Source organism: Canis lupus, chromosome 25 (assembly GCF_003254725.2).
Source record: "Canis lupus dingo isolate Sandy chromosome 25, ASM325472v2, whole genome shotgun sequence".
Taxonomy (NCBI): Eukaryota; Metazoa; Chordata; class Mammalia; order Carnivora; family Canidae; genus Canis; species Canis lupus.
Window position 1 is genome coordinate 38,879,492 of NC_064267.1, and position 25,615 is coordinate 38,905,106.

Sequence of the window (25,615 nt, forward strand, 5' to 3'; positions counted from 1 at the left end):
CTAGAATTTGGGATGCAAGATCTTTGTAGGGATCCACAAAAAAAGCAGATTATTCAACATCTCCTGTGGGCATAATTGTTTATTCATTTGAACAAAAAATACATTGCAGTCACTACTTTACACCATTCACTGAAATAAATTCTAGTTGGATTTAAGAGTTAAATATAAAACAACCCCCAAAACTATATATAATTATATAACTATATATATATATAACTATATAATTATATAACTATATAATTATTATAAATAATTTAAGTTAAAATAAGGATATAATTCATTTTATAATGCCTTGCTGACTGGGGAAAAATTTCTTAAGCCCAACAAATTCTAGATTCCATATCTATCAAGAACACAGAGAGATTTTAGTACCTGAAAATGAAAGCTCCATGTCATAAAAGAGTGAAGAAATAAAGTTTAAAGGCAATATATAGACTAGGAGAAAATATTTGGAACATACATTACACATTCAGCATAAGGATGTCTAATATATAAAAGTTCCTAAAATCTAGATGACAAAACAAAATAATAGACATATGGACAGAAGATATGGATAGGCAATTCAGAATAGATAGAGCTCACACACATAAAAACATAGGAAAAAATCAATAATCAGAAACTACAAATTGAAAGACATTGGTCCATATTTCTAAATCATCAGATCCTGCAAATATTAAATTGTTGATAGGTCACGTTTGATCAACCAATATTGGCTTTAGGATAAGTCTATGTGTATCCTCATGACTAATTCTTTTTTTTTTTTTAAGATTTTGTTTATTTATTCATGAGAGACACACAGAGAGGCAGAGACAAAGGTAGAGGGAGAGAAGCAGGCTCCCTTTGGGAATCCTGTTGCGGGACTCAATCTAGGACCTCAGCGATCCCGCCCTGAGCCAAAGGCAGATGCTGAACCACTGAGCCACCCAGGTGCCCCCTCATGACTAATTCTAATAGTATAAAGAGTTAAAGCTTTTGAAGAGGATGATAATATCTGAGTGACTCTATATACATCCTCCATATAAAATCTGCCTTAGGTACAAAAAACATAAGATATAAATGTAAGATTGTCTATTGCCACTATTTTATATACTTGAACAATTGGAAGTGATACCAATTCTATTATTAGGAAGACAATCGAATTAAAAAATTGTCCATAATACTATTTGTATTAATCCAGAAATGCTAGAATATGCTGGAGAACCCCTTCCAAAATCTCATTGGTTTAAAATAACAGGTTATTTCTTGCTCATATGTGGCCCTCGCAGGTCAGCTGGGAACTCTGTCCTGTATCTTCTCACCCAGGATGCAGGCCGATGAAGCAGTCATCAATGTGGAGCATTACACCAGACTGTCTAGCAGAGGAGACGGTGTGGTAGCTTGCAGATAGCCCTCAGGGCTTCCACCTGAAAATGATACATGTTTTTCCCACTTACATTTTATTCACAGGGCCACACGTAACCCCGCTGGTGCCACAAATTGTACGTTTGCCTAGGAGGGGTACTAGAAACTAAGCAACTACACAGTACCATGGAAAAAAAATGTGTTACAACTATATTGAGGCAGATATGCATGTTCATATTTTAGTTGAAAAGTCATCCAGCTCAACAGGATCTTTAAATTCCATTCCCATTTTGAAAACACATATATTTGCATATGTACATATGTATTCATGTAAATGAATAGACAGTTTTGAAATCCTAAGCCATTAACAAGAGGAAGTGGTACATCCTTGGTCAAGAGCAGCGAGGAGGTACTTTTATTTTTATTTTATATACTGCAATATGCTTTTCAAAATGTAATAGGAGGAGTGCTTCAATGCATTATTTGATTTTAAAACAAATTAAAAGAAAGGCAACACGGGTTCTTGAAACTTTTCCACTTCTCCAGAAGGGAAAAAGACAATTTGTCAAGAGGTGATTGGAACAAGGAACAACTACTATCTGCATCTTATATGTCCCAAATGATATTTGTGTGGAATTGTTATGCATATCTCTTTTCTCTTTCTTTCTTTCTTTCTTTCTTTCTTTCTTTCTTTCTTTCTTTCTTTCTTTCTTTCTTTCGAGACACACACAGAGAGAGAGAGAGAGAGAGAGAGAGAGGCAGAGACACAGGCAGATGGAGAAGCAGGCTCCATTGCAGGGAGCCCGATGTGGGACTTGATCCCAGGACCCCAGGATCACACCCTGAGCCCACTGCAGACACTCAACTGCCAAGCCACCAGGAGTCCCTAAATTTATTTATTTTAGAGAGGGTATGAGTGTGAGGGATAGAAGGACAAAGAGAGAGAGACTCTCAAGGAGACTCTGCAAGGAGCCCAACACAGGACTTGATCCCAGGACCCTGAGATCACATCCTGAGCCAAAACCAAGAGTCAAATGCTTACCCAACTGGGGCACCCAGGTGCCCCAGAAACCGTGTGAATGAATTGTACGGTGTAATATTTTTGTATGGCACAGCAACTTTTAATTTGCACATGAAATGTTTCCCTGAATGAAAATGCTTTGTTACATTTGTATGATGAAATGTATGTGAAATTTTACACACGTAAAAATAATGTTAAAATTTTGTTCTTCTTTCTTAATTATTAATTTCTTTTTCCTAAAGAGAAATTAAACGTTACAACAGCAGGATGGTTTGAGTAATTGCCTAACTTGTATTTTTTGCTTATATTCGCAAAAAGAATATGTTTCATTAATATCACATTAGTGTAATTGTTAGGGTACATGTCACTAAATGTACATCCATGTATATTTTACTAATATTAACTAATAAAGTTAATGGGAAATTATTTCTGTGGCTAATATAGAACTGTCTCCTAAAGATCAAAGTTCAAACTGCTTAGCTGGATGTGAAAACTGATTCAATAGTTGTACTTCTTTTTATTATTTAACTGTAGTTGACACACAATGTGACGATGGTTTCAAGTGTACAACATAGTGAGTCCACAACTCTACTAAATGCTGTGCTCACCCCAGGTGTAGCTGCCTCCTCACCATACAACACCACCCCTGACTATATTCTCTGTGCCACACCCCTCATCTCTGGGAATTTATCATTCCATAACTGGAAGCCTACACCTCCCACTCCCCTCCACACATTTTCCCCATCCCCTCATCCTCCAGCTTTTAAATTTTTATACAGCAAAATTATTTTGTTTTGTTTTACTTCACTCATTACTAACATAATTATGTAACAGTCAATAAGTAAGACTTTTACTGTCTGTACGTCTTTGCTGGCTATTATTTTTATTAGTTTTGTTTCATGATTATTACGGAAACCAATGTTTTTCCTATAGAGGAGGAGGTTTGTTTGTTTGTTTTTAAGATCTTATGTATTTAAATGAGAGAGACTGAGAGTGAAAGAGCACAAGCAGGGGCAGAGGCAAAGGGAGAGGGATAAGCAGGGTGCTCACTGAGTAGGGAGCCAGATGTAGGTCTCCAGCCCAGGATCCCGGGATCATGACAGTAGCTGAAGCTAGATGCCTAACCGACTGAGCCACCTAGATGCCCGAGGTGGGGGTATTATTTTTTTTAAAGAATTTATTTATTTATTTATTTATTTATTTATTTATTTATTTATTCATTCATTCATTCATTCATTCATTCGAGACATAGAGAGAGGCCGAGACATGGGCAGAGGGAGAAGCAGGCTCTCTGTGGGGAGCCCAATGTGGGACTCAATCCCAGGACCTCGGGATCACGCCCTGAGCTGAAGGCAGATACTTAACCAACTGAGCCACCCAGGTGTCCCAAGGAGAGAGCATTAAGAAGCAATTCACTCCAGATCAAAAATATATTAGGTACTGATTATAACACATCCAGACACACAGACTCACACATACCAATTCATTTACCATTCTGGATGTTTCTCTGCCCTTTAACTCGCTGCCAAGAGAGGAGTTCACAGCCCACTGCTCCTGGGACCTTTTGCAAGGCTTTCTCTTGAACATCCTCCTCTTATCTCAGGGACCAGCCTGTGGAAAAGAGGGAACAGAAGAAAAGTAAGCCTGAGGGTCCCTCATGTGTGACGGATATGGAAAACTTTACCTTTTCTTTTGTTCAGTCTTTCTGTTTTCGTCAAGAAAAGGCCATAGAGAAGCCGTTAAGGATGTCCTCTTTGACGCGGAGCTCATCTGCCTCCAAGTCAGATGTCCTTGGCATCGTGAGAGTAACAAATGTAGAAAGGCAATAAAATATGGGACCAAATTAATTTCTGTAAATCCTTGTCATCTTTTCTCTCTGGTGGCTAACGCTAGACTTTTGGTCAGGTGCTACACGCAGGAACAGGACTCAGGGAGCCGCCCTACCTTTCCCTCCCCTGATGGAGGGGGTCACACATATTGTCCACTTAAGCCGCACAACCCTGGAGAGGTTTTTTTAATTATTTTTTTCTAATTTGAGATTTTTTAATATCTTTTTCATAAGTAAAGAGCCACACTTTTCAGAGTGGTTGGCTAATCTGCCCAAGGCCACTCATCTAGCTAGTGGCAGAGCAAGGATTTGACTTTAAACCTGGTTTTAAAAATCCACCCACTTTCTACCCCTTTGCTGTTACCCATAGTGAATATTAATTTAGCAAATGCCACATGGCACTGAAGATTATTCTAAAATCATGAGAATAGGGGGGCACCTGGGAGGCTCAGTCGCTTAAGTGTCTGCCTTTGGCTCAGGACATGATCCCGAGGTCCTGGGATGGAACCCTGCCATCAGGCTTCCTGATGGGGGGGTGGGAGGAACCTACTTCTCTCTCTCCTCTGCTTGTGCCCTTTCTTTCTCTTTTGCTCTTGCGCTCTCTCTCTCTCAAATAAATAAACCACATACATTTTCACAAGGTAAATACTTGGCAATGAGGATCATAATAGTCAGGGTTCTCCAGAAGAACAGAACCAATAGGGATTTATTCTGAGGATTTAGCTCGCATGATCATGGAGGCTGACAAGTCTCAAGATCTGCAGGGAGAATTGCTCTGCTGGAGACCCAGGAGAGCCAATGTCGTAGTTCTAGTTCAAGTCTGAAGACTTGAGAGCCGATGGTGTAGTTCCATCATGAGGCTAGCCGGCCTGAGACCCAGGAAGAGCTGATGTTTTAATGCAAGTGTGAAGGCAGGAGAAAAGCCGATGTCTCAGTCTGAAAGCTACCAGGCAAGAGGTAATTCTCTCTTACTTGTGCAGGGCAGGTGGGGAGGGGGTTCTTGTCAGCGTTTTTGTTTTATTCAGACCTTCAACTGATTGATGAGACCCACCACCATTAGGGAGGCAGTTTGCTTTACTCATTTTACAGATTCAAGTGTTACTCTTACTTGAAAACACCTTCACAGAAGGACTCAGAATAATGTCTAATCATATTTCTAGGCACCCTGTGGCCCCAGCCAAGTTGCTACATAAAATTAATCACAACAGTCTCATAGTACAATAAACTTGCTTCTGGAACTGCCAGTTTTTCTAGATATTAACTTTCTAAAAAAAAATAGACTGTGGAATAGCATAACAAACCATCATTATTTTTAAAAATATTTTATTTATTTACTTGAGTTAGAGAGAGAGAGTGCACAGGAGTGGGGGTGGGAAGAGGGAGAGGTAGAAGCAGACCCCCCCCCCACTCTGAGCAGAGAGAGCCCAACATGGGGCTCGACCCCAGGACCCCAGGATCACGACCTGAGTGGAAAGCAGACACTTAACCAACTGAGCCACCGAGGCGCCCCATAAATTGTCTTTCTTATCTTCTCAAAAATGTGCTGTGTATTTTTCAGGAACTATATTTTTTTATATTATGACAAATCTGTTTGCACTGAATTTCATTTATCTTGTTCTCTGTGCAGTGATTAACCTGATTTTTAAATAAATTGTGAAAATCTTTAAGAACCTTTTTCCGAAATTCCTTTGGGTGGCATTAAGCACTAAGGATGTTAATTGAATCCTTAAATTTTCATTTAAGTCAGGTTATTTTTACCCCCAGGCTATCTAGTTATTGAATGCATATTTATCAAAATAGATTTGCCCTCTTACTTTTTAGACTTTATTCTCATTTTTTAGAGAATAAATGATCTCTATTGATTTTTCTTTGTAAGCTTCTATTTTATAAGCCATACTAAGGAACTTTGCTCATTCTCTAGTTAATTTTTTATCCTGTATTACAAAAGAAATGGGGAAACCTCTAAGAAGATAATTCTAAATATATTGGATGTGGTATATTGCGTGCAGAAAACACTTTTGTTCAATGATCACTGCTCATGAAAACTGTCAGAATTTTTTATGGATGCATTTAGTTAAAAATCATCAAGGTAATAATTTTATGGTACTTAATATTTTCAAATGGAATTACATTTATTAAACCTGATTAGTAGTCAATGGACCCATGAAGCTTGAAGCCAAGTGATATCAGACTCATCAATCAAAGCATTAAAAGGTTAGAGGGTTTTGCAAGATTATGTAGCCACAGCACCCTTCCTGCATTTAGATCTTAATGATTCCAGATTGTAAGAATATTTTTGATTTTAAAATCCCTCAGGATTGCTAAGGATTTATTATGGAAAGGGATATTGTATGGCAGTGTGTAGCAATAATAAAATATGCTCTTGATATTTTAAAGAGAAATATCCGAGGTGCCTCAAAGATTCCTCTTTCTCTTCTCCTCAAAAATGTATGTAATACCTGCTTAATAAGTACTTTCTGATTTTGAGAAGATTCTTTAAACTTTAATGAGAACTGTTAGAACATCAATTTGAATACAACCACAGCTCCAACTTAACCTATTTAAATGGTCTTCCAAGGACAGAAGAAAACAAATGGGAGAAAACAAACAAAAAAGCCTGATGTTTGCAGGCCCCTGAAGGTTGAGTGTTAATCTGAATGGCCTTTAAGAGCCACTGGCCTATGGAGTGAGCAAATCAAGGTACCACCTAGCTACCCAGGTGGCAGAAATGGGCCTTGGGTCATCTGCTAGAAGGTTTTCTTTCTTCTTCTTCTTCTTCTTCTTTTTTTTTTTTTTTTTTTTAAGAATTTATTTATTCATGAAAGACACAGAGAGGCAGAGACCCAGTCAGAGGGAGAAGCAGGCAGCCTGATACAGGATTCAATCCCAGGACCCCAGGATCACACCCTGAGCCAAAGGCAGATGCTCAACCACTGAGCCACCCAGGCTCTCTAGGAGCTTTTTTTCTTTAGTGGATCCCTGAGGGGCTGAGAAGAAAGTCAAGGCATGAACACATCTGGCCTCTGGGTGCCCGTTGTACATATACTGAAGACCTGAATTTAGAATGAGTAAGCATCTTGGCCTAAGGTTGAAATTCAAAATATCTTTATTTTTGGGACTGCACTGAAGGATTTATCAGTTCGGGTCAGGTTCAACTTAGAAAATATGTTTGACTGGCCACTTTCGTTTTAGAAGTGTGTAGGTTTAGTGTTTGGTAAAACTTGCCTACTGGTGAAGCCTCATCCATAGAATGACTTTCCATCTTAAATTTGAATTGTGATTCAGACACTCCTGGAGTATAGTGCATAGATCATCTCACTGGAAGACTCAGCTGTCAGAGACGTTTGTTCCAAAGGGTCTTTGGCACGCAGGGTGAGATTAAAAGAACAAAGCAAAGGAAAACAAAAGAAGGTACTTATTGAAGTACTTACGCAAATGAGAAATTGGGAAGAAGCATTGAGAATGCAGCTTTCTGGCTGTGCGGGAGGTCCAAATGCTTGGTCCTGAGGAAAGGGTGAAAGTTCATTTTTTTTGTTCTTAAAGGCACATAATAAATCATTGATACTGGTCTCTGATGAAAGGACTTGTACCCTCCACCCTCCCCTAAAGCCCAATTCCTGAATGGTAATGGGGAGGGGGCATTGCGATAGATTTTTCCATAGAATTTGGGGAACTCAGAAGCAGAAGAGATTTTTATAGTCTTTCTATCTAAATCCCTGGAATCTGGCAAGCCTCACAGAGTCCCTCATGCGTGACCCAGAAATAGAAGAGCATGATGGAGCTGTGAAGATATTTCAGGACAGGCTTCAGGAGTCCTGCCAAATTTTCCTGACCACCGAGTGGAACAGGCGAAGGACTGCATGTCATGGATACTCAGGATGGAGACCAGCTGAGGAGTGGCTGGAAAGAGAACCAGAGAGGACAATGTCCTCTCTACAGAGGTCCGGATGGGCAGAGCTGGAGAGAGGACCGGCATGCCTCCTCCCTCCTCTCCTTTCACAATCCCAAAGCTGCCAGATTATTCATGATTCTTAGAAAAAAGAGTGAGCGAGGAAACCCAAACTGCCCAAGAAAGTCCTGCAGTCATCTCTATTTCTTTGAAGGAAAAGTTTGGAAAAATCATAGGATGATATCAAAGCTCATAGTTGGAAGAGAGAGGGTGGAGGAGGGCAAGGAGGGAGGAAGGGAACAAAGAGAGAGGAATAGAAGGAAGGAAGGAAGAGGAAAGGAAGAGAAAAGAAAAGGAAAACCAAATAAATAGGCGATGGGAAATAATAAAACTAAAATGTACCGAAAAGTCATAGCCTACATGGAGGCAAATTAAAATGTGGTATGATTTGGTATCCTGACATAAAGCCAGTTTGACCTTGACCCTGGAACACCTCTTTCAGCTTTCACAAAGGCTCCAACTTTAAATCTGAGATGAAAATGTAGCTCTGATAAAATCACCTGCATTGTCCTAATAGTGCAGCTGTTATTGTGCTTTAGAGCTTGGGAATCAGTACATGGAAAAAAGCATGTCCAGCTTGGTTGTGGGTGCAGAACAGAGTGTAAAAGTTGACAAAGTTAATTACTCAAAAAGGAAGTATTTCACTGGCAAGGTGGGAGGCAAGAGAGGGAAGGAAGAGTGGTGGATAAATATAAAGGATATGAAAGGGTAGTGACAACTTCATTTTAAGAAACAAGGAAGAGGGGATGCCTGGGTGGCTCAGTGGTTGAGCGCCTGCCTTCGGCTTTGGGCATGATCCAGGGGTCCTGGAATCAAGCTCCACATTGGGATCAAGTCCCGCATTGGGCTCCCTGTGGGGAGGGGGAGCTCCCTTTTCCCTCTGTCTGTGTCTCTGCCTCTCTCTCTGTGTCTCTCATGAATAAATAAATAAAATCTTAAAAAAAAAAAAAAAGCAGGAAAGTGGTAACAGATACCATACCATAATGGAAAAAAGAATCAGAAATGTATACTAATGTTATAAATGATCAGTATACAAAGCAAGAGCAATAACACAACTGTCAAACACTGGGCCTAGGGATGAAGAATGGAAGTCAAAGTCATTAAGCTGACTCATTGGTCATAGTGAGAAGAAAATAGATATTATTTTTATTAATTACAGAGTATCAATAAGCATATTATCTAAAATTATGGAGGAGGGGCGCCTGGGTGGACAGATGGTTAAGCATCTGCTTTCGGCTCAGATCATGATCCCGGGGTCCTGGGATCAAGCTCCACATTGGGATCCCTGCTCAGTGGGAGCCTGCTCCTCCCTCTCCTTCTGCCTCTCCCCTTACTTGCACTCTCTCTCTGTCTCTTTCTCAAGTGAATAAACAAAATCTTCAAAAAGTAAAATAAAATAAAATAAAATAAAATAAAATAAAATAAAATAAAATAAAAAAGTAATGTAGGTAAATCCATAAGGTATGAAAACAGTCCAAACTGGAAGAAAATTGTAGAGGATGGGATTCAGAAAGAAAGAATTTCAGAACTATATAATTGTTCTGTACAATTTGATGTTACGGTGAATATGTGAGCAAGAATTGTTACAGTAAAGATGCCATGACAGTAACAATAATGCCATTTAGTGTGGTGGTTACATACCTGGATTTTAAGTTTATCACTTACTATTTAGTAAGTGACTTGGAGGCTTGAGCAATTTTCTTTGACCTTTCCTGTCTCAGTTTCTTCATCTGTAAAATGGGAGAGAATTATAGGATTATTGCAAGGATTAATCTGTGAATTTAATCTTTAAAAATTAATCTGTTCACTCAGACATGTGGGAAGTATTTTATGAATATTGGGTTTTACTGCTTAGCACTTCTGACCCTTAATAGATGTATATTTGCTTATAACCTGGTGACTCTTACATCTACATAACTAGGTTATATTTAGGTTTTTAATCTGTATGTACATTGATGGGAGCACAAAATCTCTGCTAAAGGGGTAACTTCCTCTTTATCCCCCAGCCTCGGGTTGCCTGGTTGAGATTCCATCTTCTCTCCTATGGCCTATGGGGCAGCCTTCTAGCCTTTCTCTTCTCAGGCTTCTAGCCCCCAACCCAACTTCCATCCTCACTTAAAAGTCTTCAGTGTTTCTGAACAGCCTCCGGAGAAAATTTCCACTTCTAGATAAAGTGACAAATCTATTCTGTTTCCCTGTTAGGCATCTTGTGAGCAAGCCATGCTAGACTCTCACATTTACCAAAATAATCTATTGAGATAATTATTCCTCTCTGTAGGAAATAAGCCTCATCCAATATAGATAGTAGGATTGTAACATATTTACCAAAGGAATAACTGAATGAATGAATGAACGAATGAATGAATGAATAATCGAGCTTATAAAACCATGATAACCCTGTTGTTTGATTCCAGAAATAGATAATGTTTATTCTACTACTAAAAAGCTCAAAAAATACATTATAGTCTTTTTCTGTGCCATATAAATCCAATATGCTAAGAAAATACCATCCAATCTTTCCCTGCATGTTTAGGGCTCTGTTTAGGCTAGAATCAGCTCATATCAGTTGATTTGAAATACATATTTATTGAATGAGTTAATACATGAATGGCTAAATGGATGAATGAATTAATATGTGTTCATTCCTAGCTCAAGAATTCCTATTTAACACAGTTAATTGAATTTAACTGCTGGCTGTATTTGAGTTTCCTCATTTTAAAATTAAAAAGTTCAACCCCTAGTATAGTTAAATGTCTACGTATTCTTAAAATAAGTGATATGTAAATGCAAAATTAGAGCCAAAACTGGGATAGTCAATGTTTTATCTATGCTAATTCACTATGTAAAAGCTTTTTCTCTGTTAAAAACTCCACCAACCCTCACCCCCCCAACATTAGTCTCTTTTTTTCAGCCTTTATTAGTTCTTTCTACGGTAACCGTAATGATAAGAGAGAATTCCAGTTCACTAGGAGTTGAAAAGCGCCTTAGTCACATCACCTGTGAGCACGGATGCTGTGAAGGAAGGTCTTTCCAAAGATGAGTGGCCTGGGATGACTGGGTGGCTCAGTGATTGAGCATCTTTGGCTGAGGGCATGATCCCAGGGTCCTGGGTTAGAGTCCTGCATCAGGCTCCCTCTGCCTATGTCTCTGCCTCTCTCTTTTTATCTCTCATGAATAAATAAATACATCTTGAAGAAGAAGAAGAAGAAGAAGAAGAAGAAGAAGAAGAAGAAGAAGAAGAAGAAGAAGAAGAAGAAGAAGAGGGAGGAGGAGGAAGAAGAGGAGGAGGAGGAGGAGGAGGAGGAGGAGAAAGAGTGGCTGGGGCCTGAGCAGTTTGAAGCAGATGTGTGATTAATGCAGGATGGTGAATGGGAATGGCCACCACCCAACAGCAACAGGAATCCAAGGAGTGGAACTCAGTGGAAAGACCTGACTGCATGTACCAGGAAGATAGAGAAAGGTCTCAATAAATTGTTTGGGCTGTAATTACTGCAGCTTGCAAATATTTTTAATAGCGATGCCAACCAACCAGGAGAATCAGACCAGGGCTTGGTGGATATGAACCAGGTCTCAGTTTCTGGGTTTCTCTTATTCTCCCTCCCCTTCTCAATCTTAAAACCATTTTGGTGGTAATTCACCAAAGGTCGGAGCTTTCTGTTTGAGTCTCTGGGTGTTGGGAGTTGGCATGATGAAAAACAGCTTGGTCTTCAGGTAAGCAAATGAGTTCATCTCATTTCAATTACAGGATTTATGTTTCCCATTTAGTTATAAGAAGATGCTATAAAACTCTAATTGCCCAGAGGCAGAAAACTGTGACAAACTTGATTCTTATCCTTTATGTCATTTCTTGGATTTTTACAGCATAGGCTCAAAGTTTAATTTCCAAGTCAAATAAACAACAATGCTGAAAAGGCAGTGGTGAAATTCATGCGTGATAACCAATAGAAACAACGTGTGGATGAGTCAGATCATGAAGTCAAGGAAAATTTAAAATTTATTTCTTGTTCTCAGGAGGAGATGGTGGTTAAAATAATAGTTCTATGCCTGAGCAAGACCATGAATTTATGAGGACTTCAGAGGCATCCTACAAGTTGATTTAAAGACCTTAGCAATTGTGTCACTGATTGTCTAAGACAAAACAGCCTAAGATTTCCATAGGTCTCTCTGGGGAGCTTTTGTTTGGGGATGATTCTGAGTTTAGACTTGCTGACTAAGTCGTGGCTATACATTACGTTCATTGCAGTAATCACGTTTATTTTCATTTACGATTCTCTATTTACTTCCCCCTCTAGAAAACTTCCAGCTTTATGAGGAAAGGGCCACATCTGTCCTGTCCACTGTAATCCACTGATTCACAGCATGGTTCCTGTCGTGGCTGGTGCTTAATTAATGGGCATTGAATGAAAGGATCATGATATAAATTTTAAGTCTAAACGTTTGACAGAGTAAGTCAGTAGAGGGCAGAACAAGTGTTAATGGTTGGCACCTGCAAAAAAGTGTTTTGGATAAATTCAGGTAAAAACTAGCTATGGTTTTTCAAAAATGGAATACAATTCTTTGTGAACTGCTGTGCTCCCTTTCATCTAGTAAAAACTTTTATTTGGCTCGTGGTAACAGTCAAGGGGGAATGCTCAGTGTCTACAAAGCCTTTCATAAGACTTCCCACTATTAGTTCTTCTTCTCTCCACAAAACAGGCTTCTGGAAGTTCCTCAGTCCACTTGTCTTTCCCATTCTTTCCTTTCTGATGCAGGGCATTTCTTTAGCTCAGGTACTCTCTCTCTCTGGAGGTTTATCTCCTCTTGGGAGATAATCTCATTACCATTTTCTACATTTTGGAGTTAAAGACTCTTACTATAATACATCAATCCATTCCCTTTAGTAACTGTCTCATGGCATTTTGATTTTGTATGTACACATTTTCCTATTTCCCAGGGGCCACTGAATTCAGATTTTCTTTTCTTTTCTTTTCTTTTCTTTTCTTTTCTTTCTTTCTTTCTTTTCTTTTTTCTTTCTTTTTTCTTTTCTTTTTTCTTTTCTTTCTTTTCTTTTCTTTTTTCTTTTGTTTTTCTTTTCTTTTTTCTTTTCTTTCTTTCTTTTCTTTTTTCTTTCGTTTTTCTTTTCTTTTCTTTCTTTTCTTTTCTTTTTGTCTTCTTTCTTTCTTTCTTTCTTTCTTTCTTTCTTTCTTTCTTTCTCTCTTTCTTTCTTAGAGTGGGGAAGAGGAAGCAGGAGAGAGAGAATCTTCAGCAGGCTCCATGCCCCATTGCAGAGCTTAATGTGGAGCTTGACCTCATGACCTGAGCCAAAATCAAGTCAGACCTTAACTGACTGAGCTGCCCAGGCACCCCAAAGTCAGAGATTACTTCTTACACTTACTGGATCCCCAGCACCTAAAATGGACCTAATGCTTACCAAGAAATTAATAAATGTTGATAGGATGGACAGATAAATTAATCTTGGACTAAGCTTTAAAAATTACCTGACGACTTACGATGGTTAATTTCACAGGTCAACTTAACTGGATCACAGGCTGCCCAGATATTTGGTCAAACATTATTCTGTGTGTTTCTATGAGGATTATCATTTAAATTGGATAGAATGAGGAAATTGGATAGACTGAGATTATCCTCCCTAATGTAGTTAGGCGTCATCCGATGATAAGTTGAAGACCTGAATGGAACGAAAGGTCTGACTCTCCCACAGGTAAAAGAGAATCCCTCCTGTCTGCCTCCTGTTTGCCTTTGAGAAAAACATCAATTTTTTTCTGTCTTCAGACTTGAACTAAAATCTTGACTCTTCTTAGCTCACTAACTGTATATCTTGGAATTTGTCAGCCTCCATAATCATGTGAGCTGATTCCTTTAAATACATCTCTTTTTATATATTTGTATTTGCTATTGGTTTTGTTTCTTTGGAGAATGCTGATTAATATACCACTTGTTAATCAAAACGAAATAACCTGGAACATTTTCTCTTTGACCTCTGTCTCCTGATACTTTCTTTTGTGTTATAGGCTATAGTCATCTGGGTAACTGAGGTTTGAAGATAAACATCTTTGATTTCTTAGCAGTATTTTCTTTCCTCTTCCAAACCTGTATCATTTTCTAGCTCTTCCCTATTTCTAATAATAAGTTTGAAGTATTCCTTTAATTAAAAATAGACAAATGCAGAGAAAGAACACTATCTTCTACCCCTGAGCTTTTCAACAAAAAGGAGCCAATATTTAATAATTTTTTTTCATATCAGTATATAACCTATTGCCCTGCCAATTACTTTTCATTGATTCAAATGTATTGCTTTGTATGAGCTCTGGAGATTTGCAAAGTTAACCCTGTATTTTCAGGGGTAGATCATTATTAAAGGAATTTGTAAAGCTGTAACTATTTTATATTACCTTGAATACAGCTGTATTTGTATAAAAAATAAATGTCCAGTGATAGAGGAAAAAGAGTCATATATAGAATTAAAATATTAAGGATATTAAGGCTTATATTCTGGGGGACTAAAGTACAGTAAAGTTTCAGTTATTTAGAAGCCAGTTTTTAGCAGCATAGAGGGAATGTCCTAGTAACTACAGATGATATTAATGATTATGGTGATGAGTGAAAATAAAAATAAAATACAAAGATAGTCTTTAAAATTGAAGCCTCCATCACAGCTGCTAATTATACTTAATATGCTATAGGTTAGCAGATGATCCAGCCAGAAAAGTAAAGAGTATTTTCCTGCTATGGATGTTCTGTTTGGACCTTAATACTGGCAGGAAGAGAGATCTTTCAAAATTAGTAAGATCATGTCATTCTATTGCTTAAAACTTATGAACGGCTTCTTGTCTTTGGCATAAAATCCCACCTTCTTTTTAAATCTCCAAGTAAAGGGGAAAGGAGAGAAAATGAGTGAAAATATCAGTGAGAGGGACAAAACATGAGAGACACCTAACTCTAGGCAATGAAGACGGGGGAATGGAAAGGGAGGTGGGGAGGGAGTTGGGGTGACTGGGTGATGCACACTGAGGGGGTCACTTGGCGGGATGAGCACTGGGTGTTATGCTATATGTTGGCAAATTGAACTCCAATAAAAAAATAAATTAAAAAATTTTGAAAAAAAACTCCAAGTCCCTATGTGTCCTGGCCCTAGTCCATCTGCTACCGATCACTAAGATTCTGTCATACTGGTCCTGTTTTTATCAAGAATATTTCTTCTTCACTGAGTTTCTACTTGCTGTTTCCTCTTCTTCAACTGCTTTTTAGCAAAAGTTGTTTGCTTTCATCTTTTAGACCTGAGCTCAGGAGTCATCCTCATGGCCTTCTCTGAGAATCTCATCTGATGTGTGGTGTTTCCCTTGTGCTCCAACTAACACTTTATGTAACACTGTATTTTTTTTTTCTAAAATGCAATTGTCAGAAATATTCTTCATTTGTTTCTCTGATTCTCCATGTTAGAATTCCATCTTTACTGGAGCAGCGACCCTGTCTGTCTTGCTCAATGCTGCATTCTCGGTTCCCGGGAAAGTGCCTGCACAGAGTAAGAGGGAGGCTTGCATGAACAAGTGGGTCATGCATAAATCCTCGTGCCATCAAGGCCTTTCAGAAAAACTATCAAAGCTGGCATTTGAGAATCAATGGTGAGTGGGTGATCAACTTAGTTTTCCTTTTACCCTGCTACCACGGTTGAATTTCACTCAGGGAAGTCTCCCTTTGAACTCCCTTCTGATGTTTTAAGTTGGGTATCTATTTCTTGATTTATAAATATACAAATTGTGTGAGGATGGATTATATAGGTACTTTGCCCGGGTCATGGATTCACTAAGTCATCTTGCATCCTACAATAAGGCAGGATGGATATTTGGAAATAAATACTTCCTTGAAGACACCCAGATGCACATTTTATAATGTCATTTACTTTTGACTGCTAGTAAATCAGAAGATTTAAGTCATACCCCAGAAACTAGATGAAGCAGGTGTGCCAAAAGTCTGGTTTTGGGTGTACTTTTGGCAGCTGTCCAACAGTGCATGAGCATCTCAGGATTCCCTGGCTGCAGATAGAGAATCAATGTCACATGAAGAGCACTTAAAGTTGCTAGAACTAGCCCTATCATCAATGGATTTGTCATGGTGGGATTTTAGCAGTGCTGGGAAAACTTTCCCTGGTATAACACCATAAAAATCAAACTTAGTGTATAAGGAAAGGAAACTACTGTTAATTTATACCAAGAAAAACAAAGCAAAACAAAACAACCCAAAGTACATATAACTTCTATTCCTTTCTTCATAAAATATTCATTGAGTATCCATTGGGTAGTAGAGGAAATACCCAGAAGATTAATAGGATATAGCTATATAGGATTGAGCTACATAGGATTGAGCAACTCACAACTTAGTGGATGGGATGAATATGTCTATTTACAATTATACTATATTACAATATGTGTACTTATTGAGACATGATTATTACAGAACACCAAATTCAACTTGAGAGAAAATGTGAAATAAGTTTACCTGTCAGCCGAGTTTTGAAAGCTTAGTAGGGTTTAGTAGTACAGCGCAGAGTGGGGAAAACCAAGGACATTTTGTGCAAAGGAGTACACCCCAACCTTTTAGTAGAAAGTTCCCACTTCTAATACAGTGGGAAGAGAATGCCAGCTGGATCCTAACAGCAGTAAAGATTTGACCAATGGTGACAAATCCAGCAGTTACCCTTTGCAGTGGGGTTGTGGCCTTGGTGGAGGCTAGGTACTGCCTCACACACAGAGGTGACCCACATAGCAGACCCAGTCTACTTAGTTCAGTGATTGTCAACCTGGGGGGATCTCCCTTCCCCCCAACCATAAGACATTTGTCAATGTCTGGAGATGTTTTTGGTTGTCATAATGGGGAAGAGGTGCATTGGCAGCTAATGGATAGAGGGGCGCCTGGGTGGCTCAGCGGTTGCCTTTGGCTCAGATCGTGATCCTGGGGTCCTGGGATCAAGTCCCGCAGGGATCAGGCTCCCCACAGGAAGCCTGCTTCTCCCTCTGCCTATGTCTCTGCCTCTCATGAATAAATAAATAAAATCTTTAAAAAATTATAATGGGTAGAGACCAAAGATGCTGCTAAACATCCTACAATAAGCAGGGCAGCCACCACAACAGAGAAGTACCCAGTTCCAGTGTTAATAGTGCTACCATTAAAGGTCCCAGATTAGACATACTTATTTTCTTTCTTTTTTTTTTCTTTCTTTTTTTTTAAGGAAGATAGTCTAACATGTTGTTTATTTAGTTAGTTAAAAATGAGAACAGTTCGATATTAAGAATAACATAAGAAAGTAGTTCTGACATAAAAATTTTTAACGAAGTTTCAAATAAATTGCAATGACCATACTATTAATAAAAAGTTTAGAACAAGATATTGCTACAACCATATGTTGCTAAGATACGGTCATCTCACTAAAGAACCAGTTTGAGTGGCATAGGGTACTTTACGTTAACAATTAAAATTAGCAAATGTCTTTTTAAAATGTCTCATTGCTTTCATTTTCATTATATCCAAATATAAATAGAGTTTTTTAAAAAAAATTTAAATTCAACTAATTAACAAATAATGTATTATCAGTTTCAGAGGTAGAGGTGAGTGATTCACCAGTCTTATATAAAATTAATTAATGTCCGCCACCCAGTTATCCCGCCACCCTCCCCTTCTCCAATATACTCATTTTCAATTACACACAATACAATGTAAATTTCTGACATTTAGCATAGAACTTTAGAAATGTTGCTTCTCCATGCTCTAAAAGATTCTGTGTCCTATGGTTTGAGAAGCTCCTCTTTTGTTATTTCTCTTGGTCAGCCCTCCCTCCTAACCTTTGTGTCCCCCCTCAAACTGATGAGGCTGGTTGATGTGTAACTAGGATGCTGACATGGAAAGGAGGCCACATTTCAGATTGCAAAAAAAAAAAGACAAAAAAAGACTTGAGGACTAATATTAATGAACAATTGTTAAATAGTCTGGTGGTTCTGTTTCAGATTGATTGCAAAAATTTGGCCTTTTTACCTATGTAATGAGTTACTGATTCAGAATCTTCTTACCTTGCTTTGCCTACATGGATCTTGAAGAAGGATCTATACCCCTGGGGGAATGGATCCTTGGAAAGCAGAATTCACAGATCAGATAGTAGCAGTGGTCCCAAGCTAAACAGTAAGAGCCTTTTTTGGTAAGTCCTGTCTTTCCTTCTGGATGTACACAGAATTTAGTCACTCTGATTCTCTGTCAATACTTGGTACTATACCATTTGATTCTTTGGAGATTGTAAAGACTAAAGTTGATATTCAAGAATGTAAAGCCTGACTGATGATTTAAAATTTAAGATGTTGGGAAAATAGGTGATCCTGAGAGACCCATAAAAGAGCAAGTGTTTCATATGTTTGCATCTGCTCATTTTGAAATACATACACTTAATCGAATACCTGCCCCTTGATACGGATTGTTCCGAATTAGCAGAAATTCTACGGTGTAATTCATAGGACAGGGCAGAAGGAGAGGATGAATCCTTTAAAGTACAGGCAGAAACTTTAGTCAGACAAACTGATGGGATTGCTGCCAAAGCAAAAGCAAAATGAAAAAACAAAACAAAACCCCTCACAGTTGGACCACCCTCAGAGTTTTCTCCAACAAACGCGGCCAAATATCCTTATACTCAGTGACTTGATTCTGAGGTTCTGAATTATCAGCACCTGTCACTTGGTTGCTTCAGAGAAGGATCATTTGAGAGAAAATGTTATTTCAAAGCTAATAATGGAAAGAGAAAGAAAGTGGTACTCATTTGTCTGGCAGTATTTACCTTGAGTACTGGGAGTAAGAAAAGGATAAATTCAAGCTATTTGGGAATATGAGACAGGATTTGTAAACCAGAAGGACAAGCTTTGCCACCCATAAGAGTTGCTCGGAATACATGGTAAAAGTGCATATTCCCCATTCATTCCCATGAATTCTGAGTCAACAAGCTCTAGGGGTATTTCTGGGCAAGTGCTATGGTCTCAACTGTACAAAAGAGCTGTCAAAGAGGTCAACGCAAGGTTGGTGGGCAGCAGAATAGTAGGGTGCATGATAAAAAAGAGCTCAATAAATATTTGTTGAATGAATTGTGTCTAGTTATTTTTCTAGAAACAGAAATCCCTCATTGCTTTCATTTTTAAAAGATTTTATTTATTTATTGATGAGAGACAGAGAGAGAGAGAGAGAGAGGGGCAGAGACACAGGCAGAGGGAGAAGCAGGCTCCATGCAGGGAGCCCGATGTGGGACTCGATCCCAGGACTCCTGGATCACGCCCTGGGCTAAAGGCAGTCGCCAAACCACTGAGCCACCCAGGGATCCTCTCATTGCTTTCATTATGAGTAGGTTGCTGATGGTCTTATTTGGATATATAATATTTTAGAGAAATTCAACTCTCTCCTATTTATTCTGTATTCTGTGTTGGATGAATTTTAGTCTCTGGTGTTCGACAACTCAAGTTATGTTAACTCTTTCCTTCCCTAGCAATATGACCTTGGGCACTTCTCTTGGCATCCTTTGACCTCAGGTTTTAAATTTCTAGCCTGAGAAATTGAATAACTACTTCTCAAAATGTCATGTAATACCGAAAAGTAAGAAAAGGAAATAATATATGTGACACAGTACAAAGTGTGCCACGAATGTTATTTATTTTATGATTCCTAGCAATCAATTATAACCTAGAATTCAGAAGTGTATAACAGGCAGTGGCAGTGAGGTACTTTTAATCAATCCTCTTCTCTAAGAAAATATGTTTTCCTCCATGGCCGAGAGCCAGATTTAAAGTAAAATGCAAGTTAAATATCATTGACAAGTTCAAGTGGTACCTTCCCCACATTCTTTTCTTTTCTTTCTTTCTTTTTTTTTTTTTTTTTTTTTTTTTTGCGTTGTTTCAAGAATCAACATCACTGGGGCATAGCTTGCTTCGAAAGACAGTGTTCATTCAGTTCCCATAGGAGTCAATTCATCTCTAACAGGAGAGTGGATGGTCTGTAGTTGGAGGAGGCTAGTTAAGAAAACCAGCCCACTGCTGAGCCTCCCCACCAGAAAAGCCACTTTTCCTATGTGTACATGCAAACTCACGCACACAAGTAGTCACATGTACCATTCCCTGAATTCTCACCCTGTAAAAGATGAGTCAGATGTGTTCTTCTTACCTCGCCTTCAGCTGTGCTGTATGAAATGTATGTGTTGGTAAAGGATAATTCTTTAAGGGTGTTGACGAGCAATTAAATGTTAGAGTGGAGAAGGATGTGAGTGTCTGAAAGTAATTCCAAAGCTTTTTTTCCACCCCCGTTCCTACTTCTTTTCTTTCTGATAAAAGAGGCATAAACATTTCTGGGAAATGAATCATCCTGTCGACTGCATGAAAAATGCAGGCACTTTCCTGTTTAAACCGAGCATATTAAAATAAAATAAAGGAAAAAGAAAGCACGGAGGTAAAATAAAGCATGGTGGGGATTAATCATATGGGCACAAGTCAGCCAGACATAACAAAGCCCAGACAAATACCAGGCAGGTGCTGCCTAACTTGAAGGGCATAATGACCTGCCAGGATCCAGCTTAGTCCTATCTTTGGTGATGTTCGGTATTAGTCAGAGCTTCCTGCACTTCAGGCATCAGAAGCTCTATTGAAATTAGCTGAGGAAAAGAAAGAAAGTTTCCTGTCACCATAGAAAGAAAGTTGGGTTTGAGGATGACTAGCAGACCATCCACTCTGGTCTCTGCTTCTGGAACGTGGGCTTCGTTCTCATGGATGAACCTCCTTAAGATGATGAGTGGAACAGGAAATTCAAGTTCCTAAATCTATATCTTCCAACTTCAAGATACAAGAGAAAATAAGAATGATAGAGTAGGTTAGATTTGAGATACAGACAGGAGGTAAAGTCACAGAGACATGGGGTGTGTGTGTGTGTGTGTGTGTGTGTGTTTGTGTCCAGGGGCAATCTGTGGTGGACATGATGATGTGATGCAGAGCCCAAATACTTCTTCAGGAATGAAAACCTCATGATCCAACTTTTTGAAGTGTTACTGGCATCCTCTACTGCAGTTACTTTTGGAGGGTCCTTCCACCTGAAAGACCCACTTCTCCCAAGATCATAATCCTTTCCCAGGATAGTTGGCAATCGGCATCTGATGACAGACAGATGGATAAAAGCCTGTCTCTCCCACTCCAATTTGGGGAAGTTTTGAGAGACCTCTTTGCCCACTTATTCCCCCTCCCTTCCACAAGCGTTGAGTCCAAGATCATGGTGCTAACGAAACCCTTGCATGCCCGGCTCCATCTTGGCGTTGGCTTCTCAGAAAAGCCACCCAGTGACAGTTGAGAAGGAAGAAAAGAGAACACAACTCTGTATATCACTACTCCTTAAGATGCAGAAAGAAAAGTAGCATCTGTTTAAGAAAGAAAAAAATTGAGTAGGAGAAGCATGGTCCAGAGAGATCAGTATTATAAGGTTGGATGTCTTCCCCCCAATATGCTCTATTCATTTATTCAGGTGAGTACATTGACTTAGAGAGGATCAAGCAGGGTGTCTGAGGTTTATGGTAAATTTTTAATAGTAGTGAGAGGGACTAGTCATTCCAACAAGACGCAAGATTGACAAGTCGTGCTGAGGATCCAGATGAGACAGGAACCATAATAGAACAGTTACCAAACTGGACAGTAATGCCATCTACCCTTGCATTGCTTGGTGAAGACAAGGGCTTGATTGATAAATATTTGGGGATTTATGTGGAACTGTAGAACAGTTGCATAAAAACCAGAAGCCAAGAGAGTTGAAGTAGACATTTGAAATAAGAAATAAAACACAGATACACAATTATTGATTCTTCTATATCAATCATATTTGTATTTTCATATTTTGTTTCCAAGGAATGGTTACAAGGTAACATTCCACTTTTTCTTGATTATTTTAAGTGGGTTTTTGTTTGCAATAATGTTTTACATTATTATTAATATGAGTATGTATTAATGAGGCCAACATCCCATCTGTCTTTTCTAGGTCCCATGGATCCGTGATGAATAAAAAAACACAATATGGATATGCAATACATAAACAATTAAAATGTAAGGTAGGGATTGGTAGGGAACTTCAGCTTTTAGCCAGCCAGAAATTTCACAGAGCAAAAAATGTAAGAAGGATGTTCTGTTAGCATGAGTTCACTTCCTCTTCTAATAACACATGCCACCTTGAAGTGGGGGCATGAGGATAGAGGGTGAGAATTTGGAGAATGACTAGAGTCTCATCTTGGGCTTTCCCACAGTACTGGTGAAGAGAGGTCTTACCTTAGGTTGCCCCTGCCTAGCAAGGAGAGCCCTACTGAAATGAAAGGGCAGTCATCTAAATGAAGAAAAGAAGACCACTGATCCCAAAGGGAGAAGTAAATAGTGAGAACAGAGACACTAGAAGCTCACCAGTTTCAGACAGAGTGTGCAGTCCCCTCATCTGTGCCTCATGGTACTCAACACCAACCACAATCTTCTATCTGATTTCCTATTTGTTTACCAATCTGTCTCTTCCATTAGTTAGAAGCTCCTGAAGGGCAAGCTCTGTGTGTCATCTGCCTTTTTGTCTCAAGAACCTTTCAGAGGGATCCCTGGGTGGCGCAACGGTTTGGCGCCTGCCTTTGGCCCAGGGCGCGATCCTGGAGACCCGGGATCGAATCCCACGTCAGCTTCCGGTGCATGGAGCCTGCTTCTCCCTCTGCCTATGTCTCTGCCTCTCTCTCTCTCTCTCTCTCTCATTGTGTGACTATCATAAATTAAAAAAACAAACAAACAAAAAACACCTTTCAGAGAGTCGGCTTGTGATGTGGTGTGCAAGAAAGGAAGACTGAGTAAAGGAACTCAATAGATAAATCTGACAATTATTTTTGTAGGTATTGAACTCAAATGTCTCAAAGCTCCATCATAATAAAATGAGATTTCTTATATTGACATTATTGGGACCTTTGGTAATTCATTCCAGGAAAACTTCATGTCTGTGCAATATCCAGGGCAAGGAATGGGCTGTATCCTCTCTGCCCAGTACAATCGATGCTTGACATTTCAACCAGCATGAGGTTATCATACAGCCATTCTTTATTCTGGATGCTGGGAAAGCTCCAAGTTCACTAGGGAGGGTGGGGCGGGGGGCCAAGTCCAGCGTTTAGATTCTCAAACTGTTTCCAATTAGGAAATGACTTCTGTGTTTCTCCCACTCAGGTGCCTTTGATTAGTGAGAAGCACAAATATGCAGTCCCTCAAAAATGCGCTCCCTTGGTCAGAACCTACAAAAGCTAATCAACTGTCCAGCTGGCTTACATTTCTATACATTCCTTGACACACACAGATGTATCTTGAACCTGGCTGGCCTATCCTTGTGCATGGCTGCCAGACTCCACAAGGCTAACTAAGGAATGCTCAGAGTTGTTTTTGTTTCTTATACCAGGGGCCCTGACCTGTAGGATAGAGCCCCTTCACCAAGCAGCTGTGTGACCTTGCCAAGTCCTGACCCAGCTATCCATGAAGTTGCTTTAAGATTGTAGGTGTGGATATTTTTTTTTTTTTTAATTTTTTTACCACTGGTAAGTGATTGCAGCTCTTTAGAAGGGAAGGCTGAATAATGAAGAATAGTGATGCATGTGTGTACGTGTGTGTGCATGTGTCACAGTGTCCAATATTAAGGCTTTTACTATCTAATACATTTGGGTTTGGAATTGAGATGAAGGCCATCGAGAAGATCAAGGAATGGTGGAGAGGCTTCTCATGCCCTCTTTTCTCCAATCTTGCCCCCCTTTGCAGCCTGATAGATTTGACCAGGTCTGATCAGCTCTCTCTGTGGCTCTAGACAAGGGCTTCCCGTGACTTTTTGAAATAAAACAGAATTCTTTGTGTTCTGTAGGTACCTGTCTCCCTCTGCAAGGTGTCCTCAGCCTTGGTCTAAGTCTCACTCTTACACCTGCTCCTCTCTGTCCCTGTTGTCCCTTTTCTGTGGTTCTCATTTTTTTTTAAGATTTTATTTATTTATTCATGATAGAGAGAGAGAGAGAGGGAGGGAGAGAGATTAAGAGGCAGAGACACAGGGAGAGGGAGAAGCAGGATCCATGCTGGGAGCCCGACGTGGGACAGGATCCCAGGTCTCCAGGATTGCACCCTGGACCAAGGCAGGTGCCAAATCGCTGAACCACCCAGGGATCCTCTGGTTCCCATGCTTTTCTGTCTCATCTGATCTCATCCACTGGTCCTAACACAAGCTTTCCTCTCATCATGTAAGTGCCCTTCACGGTGTCCTTCCCAGGTGCAACTTTACCGGGAACTATGTGATCGTTCATTACAAATGTAGACACTCACAGACAACTGTGTTGGTGTCATTCTGAGCTGTTCTCCAGGGTCCAGCCCTGTGCCTACACACAATTCTGTTACCAGTTATGTTGAGTTCAGGTAACGCCCAGGGACTCTTCCTTCGTGCCCCTTGCCTGCCCACACATACCCTTTTCCTGTGTCTTTGTCTGCTACCCTTTCTCCTAAGCCACAAATTCTCTCTTAAAGGAGGATTTTTTACATTTTTAAGGAAATCACCTATGATGACAAGGTATTATTTAAGATCCATTAGTTAGGGAACATCCTAGATGAGCAAAACAATTTACAAATTTACCATCTGGACCCCAAATGTATATCTGTTTTCTTAAACCCACAAAAACACATACTGTATTCTCTATGCTTCTTGACCTTAGTATCCAATTCATACGAGGTGCTCAATACCATGTACCATCTCTTTCGATACCTGTATACGTCTCTCTTCAGCTTTATTTAAGCTCCATACCAGTAATTATTCTGATTTACATCAATACGCCCTAATAGTTAATGTATTTTTATAAACCCCAGTTCACTTGTTTTACATTTCCCAGGCAATACAATCTCAATTACATCATCCACAGTCAACTATAAGATAAACATCTTCCGTCACCAGGTCCAGTAGATGCAAAACCGTAGGAACATATAAACAAATATTTTGATTTTGTTTACATGTGTGCCACCAGCTGCTTCAGAAAATCCACTTGGGGGAAAGAAAAACCCAAATTACAGAAGAACCTTATATTGTAAACACCTGGATTTAAATCCTCAACAAAAAGCCAGAAAGTAAACACTGTAATATTAAACTCATTCATCTGGGGAAAACCTACTCCCAAGTGTCTGAGATATTGTTTAATTTTACATAAAAGAGACAGAGTAGGTGGCAAGGAGAGAGAATGGAGCAGATAAAAAGGAGAGACTCACTGCAGTGGGAGCAGCCGGGGCTCATCTGAATGGGTTTTGATGGATTGTTGGAGAGTTAAGAGCACCCCAAATAGACTGAGATTCCCCTTTGCCTATGCCCATTTGAGCTTATAAAGAGGATAATTTGACCACACGTTCATTTTCTATCAGCAGGAAGCCCATTTGCTAAGTGCCAGCAGCTTAATTCGGTA

The 25,615-nt window shown here is 39.4% G+C and overlaps 1 long non-coding RNA gene across 1 annotated transcript in view; it reads right to left on the reverse strand.

The window, feature by feature from the left end:
* Positions 1-391: 391 nt before the first annotated feature.
* LOC112669814 (uncharacterized) overlaps positions 392-25,615 on the reverse strand; it is a 54,256-nt gene continuing 29,032 nt past the window's right edge. Inside the window, exons 2-5 of the long non-coding RNA XR_003142573.3 lie at positions 9,781-9,869; positions 7,622-7,693; positions 3,854-3,973; positions 392-1,403 (exon numbers count right to left, since the gene is read on the reverse strand). This is a non-coding gene — a long non-coding RNA (uncharacterized LOC112669814). The remainder of the gene's footprint in view (positions 1,404-3,853; positions 3,974-7,621; positions 7,694-9,780; positions 9,870-25,615) is intronic.